The sequence below is a fragment of the Hordeum vulgare genome, chromosome 5H, assembly GCF_904849725.1.
Source record: "Hordeum vulgare subsp. vulgare chromosome 5H, MorexV3_pseudomolecules_assembly, whole genome shotgun sequence".
In the NCBI taxonomy this organism is placed as follows: domain Eukaryota; kingdom Viridiplantae; phylum Streptophyta; class Magnoliopsida; order Poales; family Poaceae; genus Hordeum; species Hordeum vulgare.
The window spans coordinates 526,913,616-526,924,595 of NC_058522.1; the positions used below are offsets into that span (position 1 = coordinate 526,913,616).

The window sequence follows — 10,980 nt, forward strand, 5'->3', positions numbered from 1 at the left end:
ATGTTAGGCTGCCACATGAGATTATCAACCAAGGGTGAGCCGAATTTACCCAGTAAAACAAATTAATAAACGGTATGTTGCCTCTTTGATAAGCTGGAAGACGGTGCAGTTAGTATGTGTTAAAGGTTCAGTGGGATTAAGCTGATTCGCTTCATTGGCAAAGCTGTAGATTCCAAATAGTTGTTTGTTTCAGCTTTCTGATTTTAGCTACGAGAATCTGCTGTCCAAAGCTGAAACAAACATGGCCTAAGCAAGGTGCATATAGTTGGCCACATTTACGGCATTTCTATCAGTACTAATTAGATCAGATTGCTTTTTGAACAACACTGAGCGTACTTTTTTTTTTCTGTTCCAGTAATGTGTCACATTCAGGTTGTTACTTTTATCAGTAAATAATGAGACTAGATTCCTTTTGAACGCTGACAATACTATTAACTTATTATTAGTAGGAGTGCTTAACCGCTCATGCATAATATAGTACGATCCCTCAAATAAGTACTCAATCCTGTGAGCTTGTGTCAGCGCTATCTACCCCTTTTACCTAAATAATTGTAGTTCCCCTTTGTACCTAAATAATTGTAGTTAAGGGAAACTAGTTGAAAAGAACTAGACTATTTCTTGCAAAACTACAATTATTTAAATACACAAGGAGTATTTATTATCCTGTCCCTTCTTCGTTCTCTTGTGTTTCCAAAGTCCGCGGCTGCGTTTCTGCTGAATTAACAATGGTTGCAATGGATTATCAATATGCAACCAGCACTGAAAACTATTCCCTCCGTCCCAAAATAAATGATTCAAAAATGATTTAATTTTATATTAATTTGAGTCATTTATATTGGGACGGAGGGAGTATAATTTTCAGTGGTTTGGGCTTGGGGATGCGGGCAAATTATTGACACCACCAATTCTGATTAAACCACCCTGCCCCGGTGGTGGTTGCAAGTGTCAGTATAATTTAAACCAAGTCTGCTGAATTAAAAATTTCATGCAAATATTATTAAACCACTGGTTGGGGTATGTTTTTTCCAGTGATGAACAGCTCATTGTATTTGTATATCAGAAAATGTAAACAAAAAAACACAGTCCAACGTCGACCTTGGCTTACTTAAAGGCAAGACTATAGATGACAAACCAGGCACAGCCAGTAGAGAGTAGAACCAGTACTAGCCAGGAACGAAAATGGCTACCACTGCCGGTACCCGCACCGGTGCCGGCTTGGGTACCCACACCAGCACGAAGCTGCGCGTCCTGCTCATCCCTTTCTTCGCAACCAGCCACATCGAGCCCTTCACCGACCTTGCCATCCGTCTCGCCGCGGCGGCTAGCCCCGACGCCGCCGTGGAGGCGACCGTCGCCGTCACTCCGGCCAACGTCTCCATCGTCCGGTCCATGCTCAAGCGACGGTACGGTGATGCAGCCGAGGGCATGCCTGTGAAGATAGCCACGTACCCGTTCCCGGCCGTGGACGGCCTCCCGAGGGGCGTGGAGAACCTCGGCAAGGCGGCGGCGGCCGACTCGTGGCGCATCGACGCCGCCGCCGTCAGCGACGCCCTGATGCGCCCCGTCCAGGAGGCGCTCGTCAGGGAGCAGTCTCCGGACGCGCTCGTCACCGACCTGCACTTCGTCTGGAACGTCCGCATCGCCGAGGAGCTCGGCGTGCCGTGCCTCAGGTTCAACGTCATCGGCGCCTTCTCGTCGCTCGCCATGCGCCACGTCGAGCTCCTCGCCCCCGACGTCGCCGGCGGCGACCCCGACGTCGCCGCGGTCCCTCGGTTTCCCGGCCCTCCCGTGCGGATACCGAGGACCGAGCTGCCGGAGTTCCTGAGGCGAAATCACGAGGCCGTTGGCGTTGATGATTACCCCAGGACCAACCCGTTCTACGCGGCGCAGGCCGACTGCTTCGGCCTCGCCGTCAACACGTTGCCGGACCTGGAGCAGCAGTACTGCGACGTGCACGTGAGCGAAGGCTACGCGAGGCGTGCGTACTTCGTGGGGCCTGTAGTCTCGCCGCGCTCACCGCCGGCGGCCGGCGGCGACTCGCAGCGCTGCATCGACTGGCTTGACGCCAAGCCTGACCGGTCGGTGGTGTACCTGTGCTTCGGCAGTTTCGCCCCCGTCTCGGACGCTCAGCTGCACGAGATTGCTCTCGGGCTGGAGGCCTCCGGGAAGCCGTTCTTGTGGGTGGTGAGGGCGGAGAGGTGGACTCCGCCGGAGGGGTGGGAGGAGCGTGTCAAAGGTAGGGGGTTGATGGTCACGACCTGGGCTCCTCAGACGGCTATACTGGGGCACCCGGCGGTGGGCGCGTTCGTGACGCACTGCGGGTGGAACTCGGTGCTGGAGACGGTGGTGGCCGGCGTGCCCGTGCTGACATGGCCGCTGGTGTTCGAGCAGTTCATCACCGAGAGGCTGGTCACGGAGGTCCTCCGGATCGGGCAGCGGCTGTGGCCTCATGGCGCCGGTAGACGAAGCACGAGCTGTACAGAACACGAGGTGGTCCCCGCCGGAGCTGTGGCGCGGGCTGTGACGGCGTTCATGTGCCCTGGAGGGCCAGGGGACGCGGCGAGGGACAGGGTGATGGGCCTCGCCGCAAAGGCTCACGCAGCCATGGCGGAAGGAGGCTCCTCGCAACGTGATCTGCGGCGTCTGGTCGATGATCTCGTGGAAGCAAGAAGAGCTGACGGCCGGAGGGAACAAGTCAGTTCAGGCACCAATTGAAAGCCCATTCGATGGTTAGTGCCTAGCTACAGCTTAATGGTTCCCTCCGGCCGTCATTAAGCTGTAGCTAGGCACTAACCATTCAGTTTCCGGACTCGTTACAGCCCATTCGAGATTTGCCCTTTCAGTTTCCCCGCCCGTCATTTCTCCACCCTAGCTGTAACGAGTTTTGTGAAATCACTCAATACCACGTCGTCAACATGAATTTCGGAAAAGGCTACCATTTATTTTTTGCATTTTGGTTTTTGTGTTCTTACTCTTATATTTCAAAATTAGTTTTCAGCAAGGAACAACGTTTCGTCAACACAAGTTTCAAAAAACATGTTCACGAATTTACATATTTTTTTCTGAATTATAAAAAATGTTAACGAATACCAAAAATGTTCTAATATATGGCGAACAATGCTTTAATATATGACGATCATTTCCTGAATATACACTAACTTTTTTGCAATACACATTGAACATTATTTCTGATATACATGAACTTTTTTATATACAATGAACTAAAAGCGAACTTTTTTGTATACCTGAACTAAAAGAGCATAGGAAAAAAAATAAATATAGAGAAAATATATAAATAAGAAGAGAACAAAAAATGAACACATTTTGATTTGTTTCAAAAAATTGATAAACAAGAACAATTTTAGGAAAGTGAACAAATTTACAATTTTTGAAACATTTATTAAAATTTGTGGATTTATGATTTTTTTTAAAAATATATCAGAAAATGGAGTAAACAAGATCAACTTTTGAAAAATAGAAAAAAAAAGAACAGGGAAAACAATGAAGAAAATGATAAAAAAATCATGAAAAACATGAAGAAAATGAAACAAAACAAAAGATGTATCCTAGCTACTTGGGCCGACTCATTTGTAGTTTGTTCGCTGAAGAGGGTAGACTTGAAACTAGGACAAAAAAAAGATCAGACACCTAGTGGCAAGTCGAGGGTGGACTCTCAATTGGGACTAAAAAAAGTCGGACCCTAGTTGCGAGTCGAGTTTGGACTTGTAACTGGGACAAAAATGATTGGACTCTAGTTGCCAGTCGAGGATGGACTTGCAACTCGAACAAGAAAAAATCAAGCCCCAATTGCGAGTGGAGGATGGACATGCAATTGGGAAAAAGGCTGGCCCCGAGTTGTGAATCGAGGGTGGACTCGCAATTGGGACAAAAAAAGGTCAGGCCCAAGTTGCTAGTTGATGGTGGACTTGCAACTCAGATAAAAAAGATTGAACCCTAATTGCGAGGCGATGGTGGACTTGCAACTCGAACAAAAAAGGATGGACCCTAGTTGCGAGTCGAGTTTGGACTTGTAGTTGGGACGAAAATGGTTGGACTCTAGTTGCGAGTCGAGGATGGACTTGCAACTCGAACAAGAAAAAGTCAAGCCCCAATTGTGAGTCGACGATGGACTTGCAATTGGGAAAAAGGCTGGCCCCTAGTTGTGAATCGAGGGTGGACTCCCAATTGGGACTAAAAAAGGTCGGGGCCCAGTTGCGAGTTGATGGTGAACTTGCAACCGAGATAAAAAAGATTGATCCCTAGTTGCGAGGCGAGGGTGGACTTGCAACTCGAACAAAAAAGGATGAACCCTAGTTGCGAGTCGAGGGTGGACTTGCAACTCGTAAAAAAAGGTTGAGACCTAGTTTCGAGTCGAGGATGGACTTGCAAGTCGGACAAAAAAAGGTTGGGCCGCGAGTCAAGGGTGGACTTGCAACTCAGAAAAAAGAAAGTCTAACCCCATTTGTATCGAGTGTAGACTTGCAACTTCGATAAAAAATGGTTGGGCCTGTTGGGGAACGTCGCATGGGAAACAAAAATTTTCCTACGCGCACAAAGACCTATCAAGGTGATGTCCATCTACGAGAGGGGATTTCCGATCTACGTACCCTTGTAGATCGCACAGCAGAAGCGTTAGTGAACGCGGTTGATGTAGTGGAACGTCCTCACGTCCCTCGATCCGCCCCACGAACCGTCCCGTGATCCGTCCCACGATCTAGTGCCGAACGTACGGCACCTCCGCGTTCAGCACACGTACAGCTCGACGATGATCTCGGCCTTCTTGATCCAGCAAGAGAGACGGAGAGGTAGATGAGTTCTCCGGCAGCGTGACGGCGCTCCGGAGGTTGGTGGTGATCTGATCTCGGCAGGGCTCCGCCCGAGCTCCGCAGAAACGCGATCTAGAGGAAAAACCGTGGAGGTATGTGGTCGGGCTGTCGTGGGAAAGTTGTCTCAAATCAGCCCTAAAACCTCCGTATATATAGGTGGGAGAGGGGGGGCCTTGCCTTGAGGCTCAAGGAGCCCCAAGGGGGTCGGCCGAGCCAAGGGGGGAAGTCCTCCCCTTCCAAACCGAATCCAACTAGGTTTGGAAGGTGGAGTCCTTCTCTCCTTTCCCACCTCCTCTTTTTTTTTCTTTCTCTTTGATTTCTTATCCTTTGGCGCATAGGGCCTTCTTGGGCTGTCCCACCAGCCCACTAAGGGCTGGTGCGCCACCCCCAAGGCCTATGGGCTTCCCCGGGGTGGGTTGCCCCGCCCCCCCATGAACACCCGGAACCCATTCGTCATTCCCGGTACATTCCCGGTAACTCCGAAAACCTTTCGGTAATCAAATGAGGTCATCCTATATATCAATCTTCGTTTCCGGACTATGCCGGAAACCCTCGTGACGTCCGTGATCTCATCCGGGACTCCGAACAACATTCGGTAACCAACCATATAACTCAAATACGCATAAAACAACGTCGAACCTTAAGTGTGCAGACCCTGCGGGTTCGAGAACTATGCAGACATGACCCGAGTGACTCCTCGGTCAATATCCAATAGCGGGACCTGGATGCCCGTATTGGATCCCACATATTCTACGAAGATCTTATCGTTTGAACCTCAGTGCCAAGGATTCATATAATCCCGTATGTCATTCCCTTTGTCCTTCGGTATGTTACTTGCCCGAGATTCGATCGTCAGTATCCGCATACCTATTTCAATCTCGTTTACCGGCAAGTCTCTTTACTCGTTCCGTAATACAAGATCCCGCAACTTACACTAAGTCACTTTGCTTGCAAGGCTTGTGTGTGATGTTGTATTACCGAGTGGGCCCCGAGATACCTCTCCGTCACACGGAGTGACAAATCACAGTCTCGATCCATACTAACTCAACGAACACCTTTGGATATAGCTGTAGAGCATCTTTATAGTCACCTAGTTACGTTGCGACGTTTGATACACACAAAGCATTCCTCCGGTGTCAGTGAGTTATATGATCTCATGGTCATAGGAACAAATACTTGACACGCAGAAAACATTAGCAACAAAATGACACGATGCTACGTCTATTAGTTTGGGTCTAGTCCATCACGTGATTCTCCTAATGACGTGATCCAGTTATCAAGCAACAACACCTTGTACATAATCAGAAGACCCTGACTATCTTTGATCAACTGGATAGCCAACTAGAGGCTTGCTAGGGACAGTGTTTTGTCTATGTATCCACACATGTATACAAGTCTTCATTCAACACAACTATAGCATGGATAATAAACGATTATCTTGATACAGGTATTATAATAATAACTATATTTATTATTGCCTCTAGGGCATAATTCCAACAGGGCCCAGTTACGAATTGAGGGCGGACTTTTAATTTTGAGCAAAAAAAGGACAGACGCTAGTTGCGAGTCGAGGGTGGACTTGCAACTAGGACAAAAATTGTGGTGACCCTGTTGTGAGTCAAGAGTGCAATTGCAATCGTTAAAAAAGGTCGGGCCTAGTTGCGACTCAAGGATGGACTTGCAACTTAAAAAAATGTCAGACCCTAGTTGTAAGTTGAGGGTGGACTTGCAACTAAGATAAAAATGATTAGGTCCTAGCTACAAGTCGAGGGGGGTATTGCAACTGAGAGAGAAAAAGTCAGGTCCCTAATTGCAAGTGAAGGGTGGACTTGCAGCTAGGAAAAAAGTCAGGCCCTAGTTGCAAGTCGACAATGGATTTGCAACTAGGACAAAAAAGGCCGAGTCCTAGTTGCGAGTCGAAAGCGAACTTGCAACTGGAACAAAAAAAATCGGATCCGAGTTGCGAGTTGAAGGCGTACTTGCAAGTAGGACAAAAAAATCAGGCCCCAATTTATGAGTTGAGTGTGGACTTGCAACTAAGCCAAAAAAATTCACGCCAATTTATAAGTCAAGGGCGGACTTGCAGATGAGACAGAAAGGATCGAGTCTTAGTTGTGAATCGATGATGGACTTATAATTATGACAAAAAAGGGCTAACTATGAGTTGAGGGCCAACAAAAGCGGAGTCGAATAGACCTAGACCAACGACATGATACACAATAAACAAACAACAACAAGCGAAGCGGAAGGTATGACACTTGCATGAAAATTGCGGAAACTAAATCAAATGGTGAATTTAAAAATTCTTATAAAATTTAAAAAACATTGATTTAAAAAGAAAAAAAGAACAGAAAAAAATTAAAACCAAAAGAAATAAATGAAAGAACAAGAAAAAACAAGCAAGGGAAAAAATACATGTTAGGTGTGAAGTTATAATTAGGAGAAAAAAAAGAGGCGGCGCCTAGTTCCGTGTCGAGGATAAAGTTGTAACTGGGACAAATATAAGTGGACTAGTGCGTATTGAGCAGATGTCAAAGCATGTCTCTTCCACAAGCCACACATCTTTGACATCGAACTTGAAAATGAAATAGAAATAGACAACAACGAGCGACATAGTCTATCTGCGGTTGGGATGTTGTAAATCCTAGCCACGAAGATCTGCACAGCTGATCTTTATCGACTCTACTTCCGTTCGCTACGAGTCGGTAATGATCAGATCAACAACCTTAGTGATCCTAGGTGTGCTCGCAGTACCGGAATTTTTTGTTTTCTGTCCCATTTCCCTAGAGTGGCATCAAGAACCGTGCTATGCGTAGATGCAAGTTGAAAATTATTTGTGTAGGAAGCAGATGAAATATATTACCCGATGTTCTTGTTGCTTCTGCGGAATTTGCGTAGTCCTAATCTTGATGGCATGGTAGAATCTTACAAAGTTCTGGTAATCCGCGATCCTTCCATGTTATTCATGAGTATGCTGGTTGACAAATCAACGAAGTGCTAACAGTTTTTTGGGTTTTACCATAGTTAAAAAAGATGGATGTTCTAAAGGACAACGCAAATATGATCTGCATGGGGTTTGTTTGTATGACGAAGTTTAGTGTGGGACTCAGAGATTTTATTATCTCGTGTTTCATACGCCCCGCAAAGTTAATCTAGCAACTTGAATAATCATACTTGATGATAAACGTTGGTAGTTGTGGTTTAAGTGAGAACCTTAGAAGCCACGTAAAACAACAAATTCCATACACCGATTAGAGGCGTCTAACTTGATTTTGCAGGATGACATGTGATGTGGTATAGCAAATTCTCATATTAATTTGATTATGTATGAGATGACTATGTGATGTAAATTAATTAACATGACCTGAGAGTCATGATTCGGCATGATGGCTGAAACCATATGATTGTCACTTTAATGACATGTGTGTCAACCTTATGTAATGCACTTATTTTATTAGCTATAGAGATAGCAATATTATCTCGTGCGTCGACAAGGTGGTGGCAATCTTGAGAATGTGAACGCCGATGCAAATGCCGAAGACGAAGAAATTAATGACTTCTCCGATAGGAAGGGCTATACCATATCATGGTATTATGAATTGCATGAGATGTTCATCCCTTATGATGCATCCTTCTTGATTGCGCAGTATTCGCTTTTTATTAGAGTGATCTCTCACTTAAAAATATCAAGTAGTTAGTGTTTTCCCAAGTGTAGCACTGTCACAGCACCTATCTCTTTGGGTTATCACATGGTTACATGGATACGAACGATTAGAGAAGTGTGAGGCGGGTGAGTTGAGACCTCACAGCAAGATCACTTAGTTATTTTGACGTCCCGGAGGATCATCCTGAGCTCGGAACACGCCCATAGAAAGATGAACAAGAGTCACCTAGAGATGTGATTGGCGAGTTGGCCTACCAATTAAAATTCTCGTCACTTGATGAGATGGATACATCCTTGACGTTGAATTGAAATATGGGTATTGCATCACTCACAATCAATTATGAGAGATATTGATTTGAGTGGGAGCGCACTTTAGAATAAAATTGTTTATTCACTAGTGCAAATTAATTATGCACAAAGTCTAAGTGAATTTTGTGTTTACCATTGTAGATCACATGACGCACCATTCAACTCAGCCCCGATGTTAAAGAATGAGAAGTTAGCTGCCAATGAAAACAACTATGCGGACTGGGTCCATGTCGTGAGGATTGTCCTTGGGAGTGCTAAGAGAGTTCATGTGCTTGACGAACCTCTTACAGCTAAACGAGTGGCAACTGCCTCGGAAGATGAACAAAATGACTGGGCCACTAAGGATGACGACTTCAACTTAGTGCATTGCCTCATGCTATCTTGCATGAGTCGAGAGCTTGAAAAATGTTTCGAATTCCATGTTTCACTTGATGCACTGCCAAGTGGGGCCATAACTAGATGCACTTTCAAGTGAGACCCAACTGTCTTAAACATAAACTCACTACCGTTGACGACCATTTTAATCCTCCGGGTGGGCTTTGTCTATTTGGGCTTCTGGAACGTAGCACGTTAGCTATTTTTGCCAACTACGTCCTACTCTTTCCAATTGAGCAGGTAGGGAGGGCGTTCATGATCCTATTACGGGATGGCGTGCATTCATGATCCTGCTCAAAGATGTTGCATAGGAGCTATTGAGCACGCAAGGAGGGCGTTCATGATCCTGTTCCTGGATGGCGTGCCTGAGTTCTGGTTTTCCTCTGCGTGTGGAGTACGTTCCTTCATCCTAAATTACTGAATACACACCAACAAATATATTAGATTAAAGTCACCTGTTAGATTAAGTTTAGTGGGCTGATCGTATGATGATAATGGGTCCGTGTAGATTCTGTAGATTGTGTTCAGAAAACATAATGTTTACTCTTTATAAGCAGTGTATACAGATACAAGATGTTGGTTCTGTGTCACCTCCGTCGTCTGGTTTTCCAGGAGCAGCAACTCCACCTCCTCCTCGGCTAGGGAGTCGACCCTAAAGGGAGAGGAATCATCCAGCGACGCCATGTCCACGAGGTCAATGCCAACACCTATTAATTCATTAACAAAAAACATGACATGAAGAAAATACAACATATGTATCGGACAACACCGGATAATTGTTTTCCATTAGATTGGTATAAAAAATGTCGCACATCCTTTTCTAGTATTTCGTAATGTGGGTTGACTTGCAGTTAGTCGGTGCTCCCTCTAATAACTTTCATCTCTCAACTGATGGTACATATGATGGGTAGTCCCGGCCTGATATTTGAACTGTCGATGATGGTTTTTACTCTCGCCCCTTTCTGTCACCAAGGTCCCACATGAAGAGAAGAGGAGCAATGACCCCTGTGACAATAGTCAGTCATCCTACCCCTTCTCCTTGTGCTTTACCAAGGCCTCAGAGAAGGAGAAGGATAAAGAGAAGAACCAACCCCTTATTATAACACTCAGGATCATTCCTCAAAGAACACCTCTTACAAAGTGAGCATTATCGGGCTGAAAGTCAACACACATATTGAATATCGATACAGATATGTGGCCCCTGAACCCCTGACCTAGAAGGTTCGTCTTCGACAACTTGACATCATTTCACCCTAATTCTAAACTGAACCTAAAACAAGTACTCCCTCTATAAAAATGTAAGTATGTCACATCATTAAAGTAGTGATCTAAATGCTTTTATATTTCTTTATCTTTACGGAGTAGTACAAGCTAGAGCGACGATGTTTGAGAAGAGCGGGCTCCTTGGACTGATAACTCCGGAAGTGTCTTTGCCAAAGGACAAAGCAAAAGAAACGCTAACATAATGCTGACACGACACCACGACAGCACGACATCATCTGGGATTACCACTATAATTCTGGCGGAAGTGCCTGGTTTGCCATTTTCTTAGGCTCATTGACAGCTCCTACACGCCTACATCCATCCCCACCGACGACGACCCCCATCCCTTTTCCCCTTTTCCATGCATTGGTTTAGGGAAGAGAATGCATTGATGAAAGGCAGAGCCAATGATGCACGAACGTTGGGTTCGGCCGTCAGCATCAAGTGGCGCTTGTGTATTAAGAGCATGGTTAATAGTATAGCCTGTTTTTGTCATGTACATTATCATGTTACGTACATATCTCAACGGAGAACTTGTCGCTG

General features: G+C 45.7%; 1 pseudogene; it reads left to right on the forward strand.

Annotated features, from left to right (window-relative positions):
- Window positions 1-47: 47 nt before the first annotated feature.
- On the forward strand, window positions 48-2,930 carry LOC123452230 (annotated as a pseudogene).
- Window positions 2,931-10,980: the final 8,050 nt, after the last annotated feature.